This window comes from Gorilla gorilla, chromosome 16 (genome assembly GCF_029281585.2).
Source record: "Gorilla gorilla gorilla isolate KB3781 chromosome 16, NHGRI_mGorGor1-v2.1_pri, whole genome shotgun sequence".
NCBI classification, from domain to species: domain Eukaryota; kingdom Metazoa; phylum Chordata; class Mammalia; order Primates; family Hominidae; genus Gorilla; species Gorilla gorilla.
Genome location: NC_073240.2, coordinates 46458475 through 46472129, shown reverse-complemented (window position 1 = coordinate 46472129; position 13655 = coordinate 46458475). Strand labels below are relative to the sequence as shown.

The window sequence follows — 13655 nt, the reverse complement described above, 5'->3', positions numbered from 1 at the left end:
AATAAATAAAATTAATATTAATAATTTTAGATGATAATTAACATTTACTAAGTCCTTTACATAAGCATTTAACTTGTGAGTTGGCTACCACCATCATTCCCATTTAACAGATGGTAAAACTAAGGCAGATAGCAGTTAAGTGACTCTCAAAGTTATATAGCCCATAGGTGGACTGTGATTTGTACCCAGGTATTTTGGTGTCAGAGCCTCTACTTTAAACCACTACGCCATACTATCTCTATGATCTTTAGAACAATATGTCTCAACAGCAACAAAACAATGCTTGTGTAATAATGTTAAACAGGAAAAAAAAAAAAAGGCCAGGCACGGTGGCTCACGCCTATAATCCTAGCACTTTGGGAGGCCAAGGCGGGTGGATCACAAGGTCAGGAGATCGAGACCATCCTGGCCAACATGGTGAAACCCCGTCTCTACTAAAATACAAAAAAAAATTAGCTGGGCATGGTGGTGTACACCTGTAGTCCCAGCTACTGGGGAGGCTGAGGCAGGGGAATCACTTGAACCCGAGAGGCGAAGGTTGCAGTGAGCCAAGATTGCGCCACTGCACTCCAGCCTGGGCAACAGAGTGAGACTCTGTCTCAAAAAGAAAAAAAAAAAAGATATACTTTCTACAACTTCCCAGAAAAGGGAAACCATTTTTCATGGTACTGATACCTAAATATTAGCAATGGTTTTAATGATTATAATTATTTTTCCTCTTCTTTGTATGTACTTTTCACAAATTTTCTTTAATACACTGTACATTTTAAATTTTAAAAATTACTCAAATAGATTTTTTTTAGATTGAAAAGAAGAAATCACCAAGTAAGATATTGATGTTTCATACGGAAGGAAGAAGATATTTTATGGTGTGTACCCAGTCATCACATCCTGCTTTTCTTTCTAAATGTCCACAGAATGATAGAATCACAGCAAAACTTCTCACTTTCCAGAAAAGAAAAATCATGTTTTTCATGGTCCTGACACTATATCTATCTCCATGGAAAAAGCCCCATAGAAAGAGCCCCATGGGGCAGGGGCAGGAGGAGCAATCTAGGAGGAGGCCTGGCTAAGTTTCTGGTTTCCAACCACCCTGTCTGAGGTTATTTGGCCTCCAAGTGATATAAGAGTTAAGAAAAATTTACTTAGGCAGATAGTGAGGGTATGGAAGTCCTCGGTAAGGTTTTCCTTTTAATGAAAAGCAGCCCCAAATCATTTTCCTGTCTAACAAAGAGCAGCCTGTAAAATCGAGCTGCAGACATAGATGCTGGCAATCATGTTCAAGATGGCGGCTCCATTTTCCCTTTGCTTTGTCAGCCATGTGTACAGTAAGGAGCAGACAAGATGGCCCCAACTAAGGGGAAAGTTCATTTTCATAATAAGATGAGGGTGGGGAGGCCAGCCTTCCTGATGCGCTATGTAAACATCATACCTGATCAAACCAATCTGTGAGCCCTGTGTAAATCAGACACCGCCTCCACCAACCTGACTATAAAATCTGACATATCCACCACCGGCCACGTCTTTCCACTCAGAAGACCCCTCTCTCTCAATAGAGAGAGTTGTTTTTTTTTTTCTCTTTTCTCCTGTCTATTAAACCTCCACTCCGAAACTCCTTGTGTGTGTCCGTGTCCTAAATTTTCCTGGCGCAACACGATAAACCATGGGTATACTCGCCAGTCAATATAGCCACTTCACTAGCTCCCTTCCAGTCTAATACTTCATGGTTCCTCTCTTGAAAATTTACACAAATATTTCCCTCACTCAGCCAAGAAGGCTACTTCTGCTTTATTTCATTAATTATCCATAGCCTATTCCTGGATTCAGTATTTATAAATAAAAAGTCCTCTGAACCAGATTTATTGACATCATTAATAGTCACGAAGCAGAATGTCCTGGCCTTTGCAGTCAAATTTCACTTTCCAACTATAAGAAACAACTTCAAAAACACAAAAGAATGTGTTATAAGAAATGTCCAAGTTTCAAAATGCCAAAAAATCTCAATTACTTTCTAATTCTAACAATGTAACATCACCTAAACTTCCAAATCAGAAAACCCAGAACCATAATCCAACCCTGCCTATGGAGAAGGTGGAGCATGATGCAATGTCAAAGACCAGAAACAAACCAGGACAATAATGCAGAATCGTAATTTTTTAATGCCACTTTTTTTTTTTTTTTTTTTTTTTTTGAGTCTCGCTCTGTCACCCAGGCTGGAGTACAGTGGGGAGATCTCGGCTCACTGCAACTTCCACTTCCTGAGTTCAAGCGATTTCCCCATTTCAGCCTCCTGAGTAGCTGGGATTACAGGCACAAACCACCATGCCTGGCTAATTTTGGTATTTTTAGTTGACACAGGGTTTCACCATGTTAGCCAGGCTGGCCTCATGTAATCTGCCCGCCTTGCCGTCCAAAGTGCTGGGATTACAGGCATAAACCACCCCACCCAGCCTAAATGCCACTTTTAAACCATGGTGCAATATAAAACATATTCTGTCTTTGTTCCTGGTTCCCAGCTCCAAGTTCCTAAAACCCTTGGGATTACCTGAGTGATGGAAGTGTCATTTGTTTTTCACAATGAGTCCCTGAGTTTATGCTAGTAAGGTGACTCAAGGTGGGATCCCTAGATGGCTTCAGGAGGGGGCTGGTCACCAGAAAAACCAAACATGTGACTACGATTAGAGGGTTGGAACTCTCAGCCCCACCTCCAACCTTGGGAGGAAGAATGGGGCTGGAAATTGAGCTCTATAACAAGACAAGAGCTTCTGGGTTGGTGAACTCACTGATGTGCTGGATGGTGGTGTGACCGGAGAGGGCCTGTAAGCTCTGCACCACCCTGCTACCTTGCCCCGTATGTCTCTTCCATATGGCCATTCCTGAGCTGTATCCCTTATACTAAACCAGTAAACTGAGGTAGAGTGTTCCCCTGAGTTCTTTGAGTAGTTGTAGCTGATTATAGAACCTGAGGAGGATGGATCATGGGAGCCTTGGAATTTGTAGTCAGCCACACCCAAGGGGTGTGGGTCCCCTTGGGGCCAGCAGCAGATGCCCTGCCTGGCTGGCGTCTGAAGTGAGGGCAGTCTTGTGGGACTGAGCTTTAAACTACGGGGCCTCCACTAACTCCGGGAGCTAATGCCACAATTGAATTGAATTATTGGGCACCTAGTTGGTATTGATTGGTATTGAAAAAGAGAACATATATTTGATGTTAGAAGTGGCATCAGAAAACATCACTTAGGAACCAACAGGAATTTCTGACATTGACCTAAACCAAGTTTATAGCAACAAGCAGAGAAAGATACAATTGAAGGAAGCAACAGCCACACAATCTTTCTTTTTTCTTTTTTTTTTTTTTTTTGAGGCGGAATCTTGCTCTGTCGCCCAGGCTGGATCTCGGCTCACTGCAACCTCCACCTCCCAGGTTCAAGCAATTTTCCTGCCTCTGGCCCCCAGGAGTAGCTGGGATTACAGGTGCCCGCCACCACACCTAGCTAAGTTTGTATTATTAGTAGAAATGGGGTTTCACCATGTTGGCCAGACTGGTCTTGAACTCCTGACCTCAAGTGATCCACCTGCCTCGGCCTCCCACAATGCTGGGATTACAGGTGTGAGCCACCGTGCCCGGCCAGCCACACAATCTTAACGAGAAGGCAAAAAAAAAAAAAAAAAGGAGGCTCACGCCTGTAATCCCAAAACTTTAGGTAGGCTGAGGTGGGCGGGTCACTTACTTAAGATCAGGAGTTTCAGAACAGCCTGGCCAACATGGTGAAGCCTTGTCTCTACAAAAACTAGAAAAAAGTAGCTGGACCTGCCGGCGTGGTATCCCGTGCATGTAATCCCAGCTACTGTGAAAGCTGAGGCACAAGAATTGCTTCAACCTGGGAGGTGGTGGTGGCTGTGAGCAGAGATCACACCCCTGCACTCCAGCCTGGGCAACAGAGTGGGACTCTGTCTCAATCAATCAATCAATCAATCAATGGAAGATCAAACTGGACCCTAAAGTCAGCAGAGAAGAAATAGAAAACTGAAAACTTCTGTCAACAAGGAGCATAAATCTGATATGCTTTCTTAGTCTCCTCAGAAGATAGCCTGAAACATACAGCTTTTTTAAGAAATAAGAATTAACTACCGGCCAGACGTGGTGGCTCACGCCTGTAATCCCAGCACCTCAGGAGGCCAAGGTGGGCAGATCACTTGAAGTCAGGAATTTCAGACTAGCCTGGCCAACATATCAAAACCCCCTGTCTACTAAAAATACAAAAATTAGCCAGGTGTGGTGGCACACGCTTGGGAGGCTGAGGCACAAGAATTGCTTGAACCCAGGAGGCGGGGGGTTGCAGTGAGCTGAGATCATGCCACTGCACTCCAGCCTGGGCAACAGAGTGAGAGTCTGTTTTTAAAAAAAAGAAAGAAGAAGAAGAAGGAGAAGGAGGAGCAGGAGAAGAAGAAGAAGAATTAACTACCAATGATACAGGAGAATGCAGCCACTTCATCTCTACATTCTTACAAGATGAAATACACTTAAAAATCAAGGCCGGGTATGGTGGCTCATGCCTGTAATCCTAGCACTTTGGGAGGCCCAGGTGGGAGGATTGCTTGAGGCCAGGAGTTTGAGACCAGCCATAGCCAAGATGCCAAAACCCCATCTCTACCAAAAATACAAAAAAAAAGAAATTAGACGGGCGTGGTGGCACATGCCTGTAGTCCCAGCTACCTTGGAGGCTGAGGTAGTGAGAGGTGACAGCATGCTGGCAGCCCTCGCAGCCCTCACTCGCTCTCAGCGCCTCCTCGGACTTGGCATCCGCTCTGGCCATGCTCAAGGAGCCCTTCAGGCCGCCACTGCGCTGTGGGGGCCCCTCTCTGGGCTGGCAGGGGCCAGAGCCAGCTCCCTCTGCCTGCAGGGAGGTGTGGAGGGAGAGGCGCAGGCGGGAACCAGGGCTGCCAGCGACGCTCGCGGGCCAGCACGAGTTCTGGGTGGGCGTGGGCTCAGCAGGCCCCGCACTTGGAGTGGCAGGCTGGTGCCACAGGCCTGGGCAGTGAGGGGCTTAGCACGGGCCAGCAGCTGCGGAGGGTGCACCAGGTCCCCCAGCAGTGCCGGCCCGCAGGTGCTGCGCTTGAATTCTTCTCCAGGCCTCAGCTGCCTCCCTACAGGGCAGGGCTTGGGACCTGCAGCCCGCCATGCCCCAGCCCCCCAGCGGTGGGCTCCCACACGGGTGAGCCTCCCTGACGGGCGCCGCCCTCTCCTCTGCGGTGCCGTCCCATTGACCGCCCAAGGGCTGAGGAGTGCAGGTGCGCGGTGAGGGACCCGGGGGTAGCTCCGCCTCGGCTCTGGCACGGGATCCACTAGGCAAAGCCAGCTGGGCTCCTGAGTCAGGTGGGGACTTGGAGAACTTTTACGTCTAGTTCAAAGTTTGTAAAGGCACCAATCAGTACCCAGTGTCTAGCTAATCTGGTGGGGACTTGGAGAACCTTTATGTCTAGCTAAGGGATTGTAGATACACCAATCAGCACTCTGTGTCTAGCTCAAGGTTTGTAAATACACCAATCAGCACTCTGTGTCTAGCTCAAGGTTTGTAAACACACCAATCAGCACCCTGTCAAAACAGACCAATCAGCTCTCTATAAAAACAGACCAATCAGCTCTCTGTAAAATGGACCAATCAGCAGGATGTGGGTGGGGCCAGATAAGGAAATAAAAGCAGGCTGCCCAAACAGCAGTGGCAGTCCTTTCTGGTCCTCTTTCACGTTGTGGATGCTTTCTTCTTTTGCTCTTTGCCATAAATCTTGCTGTTGCTCGCTCTTTGAGTCCACACTGGCACTGCCCTTATGTGCTGTAACACTCACCATGAAGGTCTGCAGCTTCACTCCTGAGCCAGTGAGACCACGAACCCACCAGAAGGAAGAAAGAAACTCCAAACACATTCGAACGTTGGAAGGAACAAACTCCGGACACGCCGCCTTTAAGAACTGTAACACTCCCCACGAGGGTCCGCAGCGTGATTCTTGAAGTCAGTCAGACCAAGAACCCACCAATTCCAGACACAGTAGGAGGACGGTTTCAGCCCAGGAAGTGGAGGTGGCAATGAGCCAAGATCATGCCATTGCACTCCAGCCTGGGCGACAGAGCCAGACCACATTGCAAAGGCTTAAAAAAAAAAAAAAAAAGTCAGGCACAGTGGCTCGTGCCTGTAATCCCAGCACTTTGGGAGGCTGAGGCAGATGGATCACTTGAGGTCAGGAGTTAAAGACCAGCCTGGCCAACATGGTGAAACCGCATCTCTACTAAAAATACAAAAATTAGCGGGGTGTGGTGGCACATACCTGTAATCCCAGGTACTTGGGAGCCTGAGGCAGGACCCCCACTTGAACCCGGGAGGCAGAGGTTGCAGTGAGCTGAGGTCACGCCAGCCTGGGTGACAGGAAGACTGTCTCAAAAAAACACACACAAAAACAACAACAAAAAAAAGCATTGCCCGTGTCCCACCTTCTCATTCCCCCTTACCCCAGCAATTCTAAAAAAATGAGGCCAGGCACAGTGGCTCACGCCTGTAATTCCAGCACTTTGGTAGGCCAAGTCAGGTAGATCACCTCAGGCCAGGAGTTTGAGACTAGCCTGGCCAACATGGTGAAACCCTGTCTCTACCAAAAATACAAAAAAAAATTAGCTGGGCATGGAGGCAGTTGCCTGTAATCCCAGCTACTCAGGAGGCTGAGGCAGGAGAATCAATTGCTTGAGCCAGGGAGGCGGAGGTTGCAGTGAGCCAAGATTGCGCCACTGCACTCCAGCCTGGGCAACAGAGCAAGACTCTGTCTCAAAAAAAAGAAAAACAAAAACATCAATAAATAAGGTAAATTTAACTTTCATTTACCAAATGGCACATGCAATCTATTTTATAATCAAATAGTATTATGCTTTTAAGTTAGATTAAAATTCCTCTATTCTAAATTGATTGTGTCCCTCCTTCAAAGGATGGGAATGAATGCTTTGATATGACTGCAGTCTAACTGGAGAAGTAAAGTCCCTGTTGATTGAAAGACAAGACAGCGGACTGGGCATCCCCTACTTCCATCACTGGCCCCTGGTTCCAGACCTGGTCTGGACAAGTCTTTGGGACTTCATACCTTTCCACTACAGCCCTTCCTGGACAAGCAATACAGACTGCCTGTGTCAAAAGCTTCCTAATCTTATGTCACATGACATGGTTTGTGAGCAGCCAGGGCACCTGGCAGAGTTCAAACAGAGCTGCTGGCTAAGCAAGAATTACTCAGAGCATTCTTAATGAAAGATTCACCAAGCCAAGGATTGTCATCAACCCTTCAGCTATTTTTGCTTTTGAGGACACAGTGGGTCTTTGATTTACAATTGTTTCCTCTCAAGCCTAGGCCAGGCTGGGCCCACTCTGCTTTGGGTTTCAATAACCACAGGGTCAACCTTTAACAGATCACCTTTGTAGAACACTTCCAAAATCAAAGAGGAAAACAGTCATTAAACAGTGTCCAGCTCTTGTTGCCTACCCTGTTCTTCCCGCCAGACCTGGCCCAAGCTTACTGTGAGCTGTTGGTCTGGATCTCTGTAGCTTCCTGTCTCAGGGCACGAATGAGCACTGTGTACACGGCACAGGTCAGGCTTACACCTGGTGCCCAGGTGGAGGGACTGTTGGAAAACTCCTCTTCCTCCTCAACTAAATCCTCCCACTTGGGCTTTCTGGGCGTATTTAATTAATTAAGTCAGCCCTAATGCTATTATCAGTTATTTACACCTCTTAACCAAATATTTTCTTATTTCAAATCCAGAAGACAGGATTTGGCAGGAAAATAATCTATTCTGGCTGGGTGTGGTGGCTCACGCCTGTAATCCCAGCACTTTGCGAGGCCAAGGTGGGCGGATCACGAGGTCAGGAGATGGAGACCATCCTGGCCAATATGGTGAAACCCCGTCTCTCCTAAAAATACAAAAATTAGCTGGGTATGGTGGTACATGCCTGTTATCCCAGCTACTGGGAAGGCTGAAGCATGAGAATCGCTTGAACCCAGAAGGCGGAGGTTGCAGTGAGCCAAGATCATGCCACTGCACTCCAGCCTGGTGACGGCGGCGCAAGATTCCGTCTCAAAAAAAAAACAAAAAAACAAAAAAACAAAAAACGATCATCGAAATAATAACTAACATTTATTGTTTACCAGTTGTACTTGTGCTGTCTCAAAGACTCCTCATAACCTTATAAATAAAATCCCCATTTTACAGATGATAAAATTGAGGGTTTGAGTAGAGATAGAGAACTTGCCTAAGGTCACATGACTAAGCAACAGAACTTAATTCAAACTATCTAATAATTCAGGAAAAATGCCTGTTGGCTGAAATTATTTTATTTTATTTTGTTTTTGAGACAGTCTTGCTCTGTCGCTTGTCGCCCAGGCTGGAGTGCAGCAGCATGATCTCCACTCACTGCAGCCTCCGCCTCCTGGGCTTAAGCGATTCTTGTGCTTCAAGTCTCCCAAGTAGCTGGGATTACAGGCACCCACAACCACGCCCAGCTAATTTTTCTACTTTTAGTAGAGATGGGATTTTGCCATGTTGGCCAGGTTGGTCTCAAACTCCTGGCCTCAAGAGATCCACCCGCCTTGGCCTCCCAAAGTGCTGCGATTTACCGGCCTGAGCCACCGGGCCTGGCCCAAGCTACTTTAAATTTGAATGAAAATAAAATAATCCCAGCACTTTGGGAGGCCAAGGCGGGCACACCGCTTGAGCTCAGGAGTTCAAGACCAGCCTGGGCAACAGGGCGAAACCCCATCTCTACTAAAAGTACAAAAATTAGCCAGGCGTGGTGGTGTGCTTCTATAATCCCAGCTACTAGGGAGGCTGAGGCAGGAGAATCACTTGAACCCAGGAAGAGGAGGTTGCAGTGAGTGGAGATTGCCTCACTGCACTCCAGCCTGGGCCACAGACAAAGACCCTGTCTCAAAAAAGAAAAAAAAAAAAAAAAAAAAAGTTAAAGTAGCTTGGTTGAATCCCATGGAGTGAGGTGGGAGGTGAGAGTGAATATATGTTTTGTTTTGTTTTGTTTTTTTCTAACAGAGTTTCACTCTGTTGCCCAGGCTGGAGTGCGGTGGCATGATCTCGGCTCACTGCAACCTCCTCCTCCCGGATTCAAGCGATTCTCCTGTCTCAGCCTCCTGAGTAGCTGGGATTACAGGCGCCCACCACAACACCCAGCTAATTTATATATTTTTAATAGAGACGGAGTTTCACCATGTTGGCCAGGCTGGTGTCGAACTCCTGACCTCAGTTGATCCACCAGCCTCGGCCTCCCTGTTATTAAATTTTAGCTTACTAAATAAACTGAAAAGAAAGAAATTAAGTTTTTTTGGCAGAGAAGGGCAAGGTACAATAATAGTACTGATTTAATTTTTTAGGAGTCTTTATCTTTCAGAAATATACACCGAGATTCTTATAGTTGAAATGACTCGGAATTTGCTTGAAAATATTTTAGGAGGTGTAAGTGGGTAGGGGTGTAGATGAAACAAAATGGGCCATGAGTTGGCAATAATTTGAAATCAGTGGATGGACATATATGGGCATTCCTTGTGGCAGTCTATTTTTGTACATGTTTGATGAAAGTTTACACAATAAAAACTTAAAATGAGTGAATGAATGAAAAATTAAAAAAACTATGTCAGAGTGAACACTGGTTTTGCTCTTTAGTCACTGAAATGTTAAGGTTTGGGCATATTTCAGTAATAGCAAGATATTAGCAATACAAGTAATAGCAACACAACTTATAATCATACATCCTCCCATGTGCATAGAGCTTTACAATTCACAGGGCCCAAACCTGAGCCCACACCGGAAGTACTGATATCACTTTACAAATGGGAAAACTGAGTTCCAAGAGGTGAAGTCACTCAAGGGTTTCACACAATGCATCAGCAGCAGGGCCAGAGCTAGCATGAATTCTTTTTCTGACAAGCAACTTTTTCTGAATATCCTTTGCAGCAGCAATGCAGGCATTAGCAGGAGCTAGCAATTCAGAGAAGGAGCAATTCCCAGTCTGCACCTTCCAGCTCCAGGGATGGCCTCTCTGCTGCGATAGGGCAGAACAGAAGAGTCCTGCATCTCTGGATGGCCCCACATGCTGTCTCCTAGAGGGGCCGGCCTCTAAGCAAGCGCAGATCTGGGTTTTATGGGCATTGAACCCTATACAATTTGGGGCTTCAAATCTGGGGTTTCATAACCCAAAATTACCAATACAAAATTAGATACAATCTCCAATATGTATTTTGAATGAGAAAGTAAATCACAACAAATACCTGGATCTTTGGTGAGTCAGGACCCTTTGTTCTGCGATCTCTTTTAGAAAATGTATCAGAAATACAAACATAGCAATGCTTGCTAGTTACAAGCTGGCTGCCTCCTGGAACATGGGAAAACTCCCTGCACCCACAGCCAATAAAGGGTCAAAACAAGATTTAACTGGAGGAGGTGAAAGGAATGAGGGAGGCAACCAAAGCAAACATCATCATTTCCCTATTACATGAAGGACATTCCTGGAAACTGGCTCACAAGATTATAGAAGCTAAGTCCCAATTCTGTAGTCAGCAAGCTGAAGACCCGGGAGAGCCTATGGTACAGTTTCAGTCTCAAGGCCAGCTCAAGACACAGGACAAGCCATGTTTCAGTTGAGTCTCAACACAGAAGAACATCCGATATCCCAGCTCCAAGACACTCAGGCAGGCAGGGCTGATTGTCTCTCATTCACGGGAGTGTTCGCCTTTTTGTTCTACTGAGGCTTTCAGCTGATTGCGTAAGGCCAACCCACATTGGGGAAGACAATCTGTTTTGCTCAATCTACCCGTTCAAATGTTACTCTCATCCAGAAACCCCCTCACAGGCACACCCAGAATACCGTTTGACCAAATTTCTCGGCACCCCATAGTCCAGTCAAACTGGAACATAAAATTAACCACCACATCCTCTGACTTAAACTCTAAGAAGGCAGGTCTAAATCTGGAAATACCTTAAAAAGGAAATTGTTACTGTCACCTGATTAGCATGACTTTGGTTGCCAAGAAAATGCCAAACATTAGCCCATAAATGAGATCCTTAGCATAATCTCCTCTTAATCCAAAATACATGCAAGTAATGTGTCCAGTAATATTGACAGCACATATCAATGGCACTGCATTAGATACTTCATGAAACCAGGAAGGCAACTGACTGTTTCCCCTTCCTGTCAATATTCTGAATCCTGCTGTATTAATTCTGTTTTTCATTGTCTGTATTTTTTCATGGTTTGACATTTTGGGGCCTTGCTAATCCCAGAGACTGCCCCTCCCAGGACTAGCTAACTCTGAGAGATGGTAAATGGCTTGCCTGACTTGCCTATGACCACACCTTTGATATGTAAACCAATCAATCCAGAGCCATGTTCTGAACCACCTCCTCTATTTGGCTTTTACACTCCAAGAGGCAATTTTCCCCTGCCCTGATTATTCCAGGGCCAGGCATCAGACAACTACGACTACAGGCAGCTCATGAACCCTGGAGCACTCTAAAATTATTCAAACTAGCCAATCCCAAACCTGGCCAGCCCTTTCCCCTGCCTCACAATACAGTCTTTTGCCTGTTCTTTCCCCTCACTTTTTCTGCCCCCTGACCTATGCAGGTGCTTTCCCATATGGCCCCATGTGAGGTGTTATGCCTCCTGTTTCTAGGGAACTGTGAGTAAGAGCTTCTTCCTTCATGGCAGTCACCTCCTGATCTGTTGGCCTCACCATACTTGATTAAAACAAATCCCAGGTACGTTGTAATACATCTAGATTAAAATGCATGTGCCAACTATTCAGTCAGATGGAAGCTTTTACACGTTTAACACATTTTTGCTCGGCTTCTTCTCCTCACATATCCACTAAACTGTCAGGCGGCATTTAAAAAACCAGGCGCGGTGGCTTATGCCTGTAATCCCAGCACTTTAGGAGGCCGAGGCAGGTGGATCACCTGAGGTCAGGAGTTCAAGACCAGCCTGGCCAACATGGTGAAACCCTGTCTCTAAAAAATACAAAAATTAGCCAGGCATGATGGCGGGTGCCTGTAATCCCAGCTACTCAGGAGGCTGAGGCAGGAGAAACGCTTGAACCTGGGAGGCGGAGGTTGCAGTGAGCTGAGATCGCGCCACTGCACTCCAGCCTGGGCACAACAGAGCAAGACTCTGTCTCAAAAAGGAGAAAAAAAAAAAAATAGGCCGTCTCTATGCCGTCTCTAAAATGCAATTTAATTACATAGTACCGAAGAATGTTACAATTTGTGGGTGATTGAGCTAAGTTTTTATAAATTTTTGCAACTAAATAACATAGCTACAGTTTGAGTTTTTAAGGCAGTAACTGCTCTAGAAGAAGCAGCACATGGCCTTCCTTTCCTTTGTCATATACTATCCTCCATTCTATTGAAACTTAAGATATCTTCTCCACCAAGAAAAATCTTCACATCTATTTTATCCATTTAACCTTGATAAAGGAGGGCATCAGCCAGAAGTGCTCAGAAAAGAAGGTGAGAAACAAGTTTTCTGCAGCATATAAGTCTATGTGCAAATTCAGGTTTATACCTACACTGAATTTGTCTCAATCACACAGGGGCTAAGTTTGCAGAACTGAAAATCAGGAAAGATAATCTAAGCTGAATTTTTATTAGGAGAATTTTTACCTGCACAAATGATATACGATTAAATTACTTACATTTAGCTATGCTAAATATGTAAGTGTATCTTTATGAAATAGACTTACATGAAATCCACATGGTCACAATTCTGCTGCTGTTTAAGAATGTTTCCAGGCCAGGCATGGTGGCTCATGCCTGTAATCCCAACACTTTGGGAGGCTGAGGCAGGCGGATCATGAGGTCAGGAGATTGAGACCATCCTGGCTAACACAGTGAAACCCTATCTGTATTAAAAATACAAAAAATTAGCCGGGCGTGGTGGCATGCACCTGTAGTCCCAGCTGCTCGGGAGACTGAAGCAGAAGAATTGCTTGAACCTGGGAGGCAGAGGCTGCAGTGAGCCGAGATCACACCACTACACTCCAGCCTGGGTGACAAAGCAAGACTCCATCTCAAAAAGAAAAAAGAATGTTTCCACAAGTATTCATTGAGTGCCTACTATATGTAAGGATGCATGCTGAGAGACAGCAATTTCTCCAGGCCTGACCCCCTCCCACTCTTTTAGCTAGGGCATTGAGGCTTTACATGGGAAAACAAAGTTCTGGAAAGTGATTGCACAAAGGGGCAGCTTTGAGTAGGAGAATCTTCTGGAGTTGGAACAAATTAACCCTCCTGTTGGAGGAGAAACAAAACCAGTTTCACATGGGCTCATTTTGACAAATCAGTTAGGAGACTATTGGAGTGGTCCAGGTGTGAGCGATAAGCTCCTGAATTAGGTGTTAGCATTAGAAATGCAAACAAAGATTCAGATAAGATAGAGGCTGGGAAGAGAGAATAATTTCGGGAGATGTGGGAAAGGCTTCTGGAAGAAAAAAAAAGTCAAAGTTGACATCTAGACAGCTGAAGAAAAAGGAATTATGTGAGCAGAAAAAGGGAAGTTATGGCAGGGACCTGTTTGGGCTATATTTGGACAGTTGGGTTCAAGATTTTGAAAGTAGAATCACTT

The 13655-nt window shown here is 45.6% G+C and overlaps 1 protein-coding gene across 36 annotated transcripts in view; it reads right to left on the bottom strand.

Moving 5' to 3' along the window:
- Positions 1-13655, bottom strand: part of SQOR (sulfide quinone oxidoreductase) — a 61383-nt gene that overhangs the window by 36121 nt on the left and 11607 nt on the right. Inside the window, exon 1 of one of the 36 annotated variants that reach the window (XM_063698537.1) lies at positions 10306-10431. The exons of the other annotated variants lie outside the window; for them this stretch is intronic. The gene's annotated coding sequence lies outside the window, so the exon portion shown is untranslated. Of the gene's footprint in view, positions 1-10305; positions 10432-13655 lie in introns of those variants that run through there. 36 annotated transcript variants of the gene reach the window in all.